This window comes from Scylla paramamosain, chromosome 5 (assembly GCF_035594125.1).
Source record: "Scylla paramamosain isolate STU-SP2022 chromosome 5, ASM3559412v1, whole genome shotgun sequence".
In the NCBI taxonomy this organism is placed as follows: Eukaryota; Metazoa; Arthropoda; class Malacostraca; order Decapoda; family Portunidae; genus Scylla; species Scylla paramamosain.
In genome coordinates this window covers 25,662,556-25,665,055 of record NC_087155.1, presented here as the reverse complement: position 1 = coordinate 25,665,055, position 2,500 = coordinate 25,662,556, and the positions used below count along the sequence as shown (strand labels likewise).

The following is a 2,500-nucleotide window of genomic DNA, read 5'->3' as shown; positions in this document are numbered from 1 at the left end:
AAGACATAGATACAAACAGACTTATAGATAGACAAACACAGATAGATAGATAGACAGATACAGCAGCAAGCACTGGCTACCTGTCAACACAAGGTACAATAATTTCATCACAGCTCAAGAACAACATTCACCTTACTCCACACTCACCAACCAAGCAAAGGGACGTAAATGTGGCGTAGCGCTGTACATCACACAACGCCATCACCATCCTCCCTTTCCCTACACTCTGCGGTTCTTACGAAGGTGGAGGAAAGGAAAGAGGAGAGGAAGATGCGACGTTGGGCAAAGGAGGACCCGCGGGAGGATACTAATCTAAGCTGGGAGGCCTTTCAGTTACCTGGAGGAGGAGGAGGAGGAGGAGGAGGAGGATCAGATGGAAAACATATATAGTAGATGTTCCGCTGATGGATAAGGCAAATGTGGGTGCAGATGTGTGCTTACCTGCTGGTGTGGGTGCAGGTGTGTTAGTCTTGTACGACAGCACGATACTTCAGTACTTTCCAGGCAGGCAGGCAGGAAGGTAGGGGTGAGCAGCGCCATCTGGGAATGGGGGGACGAAATGAAGTGGCAGTAGCAGTAGTGGTATAGTGGTGCTACTCACTGCGCCATGTTATGTGGGGTAACTGTTGGGACAGCACAGCCAGGAAATTGTAAGTTCTTTATAGAAACACGTACGGACTGTGCTTTCTATATTAAGGCAAAGAACAAACCCTGAGCGCGTGGCTGCCTCAGAGGCACCAGCCAGACTGAGGATTAAAGGGTTGCCAAGCGTACAATAAATGGAGGTACAATACATACAATACATGGTGCAGTACATTATATATTACACAGTAGTTGTAGTAGTAGTAGTACAAAAATAAACAACAATAATAATAATAACAACATTTCTTTTATAACAGGCCAGCATCTATCGTGAAAATGATAGCAGACAGCCAGACACACACACACACACACACACACACACACACACACACACACACTAGATAATTATATTCCTAAGCTTGTGCTACCAACTTTTCTTCTTTATTTATTTATACTTTTCCTTACAATATTCCTGCCACTCACAGCACCACCACCACCACCACCACGTTATAAGGGAAGCTTCATTAATGACGTGTAAAAAAAATCACCTTTCGCCTGCTTAGAGAGAGAGAGAGAGAGAGAGAGAGAGAGAGAGAGAGAGAGAGAGAGAGAGAGAGAGAGAGAGAGAGAGAGAGAGAGAGAGAGAGAGAGAGAGAGAGAGGATCTTATGTAAAATTACGAGATATCCCTGTTTCCAATTTTTTCCTCCTCCTCCTCCTTCCTTATCCATCCTCTTTTCCATCAAGTCCTTTTCCCTTCCACATCCTCCTCCTCCTCCTCCTCCTCCTCCTCCTTCACAATATCCTCGTTTTTCCTCTCCATTTTTTTTTTTTTTTCTTTTCTTCCTCCTCTTCCTCACACATCACCTGTTCTCTCAAGTCTTCTCTGATATGCTCTTCCTTCTCCTCCTCTTCTTCGTTATACAAGTTTTTCCTTTCCTTCTCCTCTTTTTCGCTATCAAAGTCTTCCTTTCCTCCTCCTCTTCTTCGGTATCCAAGTCTTCCTTCCCTCCTCCTCTTCTTCGTTATCCAAGTCTTCCTTTCCTCCTCCTCTTCTTCGGTATCCAAGTCTTCCTTTCCTCCTCCTCCTCCTCCTCTTCCTCATCCCAGCACCTCTATCAAGCCCCTTTTCCTTTGACATCCTCCTCCTCCTTCTCCCCCTCTTCCACCTCTTCCACGGTAGTCATTTCTTCCTTTCCTCCTCCTCCCCATCCTCCTCCTCTTCGTCGTCTTCCTCTCCTTCGTGACCATATTCAAAATATTCTGAAGCAAATAAATCCCCATCCTCCTCCTCCTCCTCCTCCTCCTCCTCCCTTCGCCTTCTTACCGGCGCGCCTTCCTTGAAAATAATAATTCCGGTATTAATTTCGTGTTTGGGAGAATATTTCCCAGTCAAATGAGGCCGAAAAATTAATTAGACGAAAGCTCTTAACGACGCCGCCTCTGTCCCCGCCGAGCAAAATATGTTGACGAAAGGGACGCGCGAAATACGCCTACATTTACACCCTACGCCTTTAACGCACACACGCACGCACGCACGCACGCACGCACGCATGCACGCACTCTCACATACTGTACATATAAACATGAACAAACATACATACACACAATTCGCTATAGGTGAAAAAAACGGTACATGGAAATATTGTTGTTGCTGTTGTTATTGGTGGTGGTGGTGTTACTTTTGAGTGTGTGTGTGTGTGTGTGTGTGTGTGTGTGTGTGTGTGTGTGTGTGTGTGTGTGTGTGTGTGTGTGTGTGTGTGTGTGTGTGTGTGTGTGTGTTGATCGTCGTCTCTTCTCACAGTTCTCTTCAAGGTTATTTATGTCTTTGTTATGTTTGTCCTTCCTTCGTTAGTATCAAAAGTAATATAAAACGAAGAAAAGAAAACGAGTGCAATGACACACACACACACACACAC

The 2,500-nt window shown here is 45.3% G+C and overlaps 1 long non-coding RNA gene across 8 annotated transcripts in view; it reads right to left on the bottom strand.

Moving 5' to 3' along the window:
• Positions 1-2,500, bottom strand: part of LOC135100725 (uncharacterized) — a 63,121-nt gene that overhangs the window by 26,021 nt on the left and 34,600 nt on the right. For 4 of the 8 annotated variants that reach the window (XR_010268891.1, XR_010268893.1, XR_010268889.1 and 1 more), the window contains exons 2-3: positions 442-540; positions 148-337 (exon numbers count right to left, since the gene is read on the bottom strand). This is a non-coding gene — a long non-coding RNA (uncharacterized LOC135100725). The remainder of the gene's footprint in view (positions 1-147; positions 338-441; positions 541-2,500) is intronic. The other 4 variants (XR_010268895.1, XR_010268892.1, XR_010268888.1 and 1 more) reach the window with 1 other exon arrangement.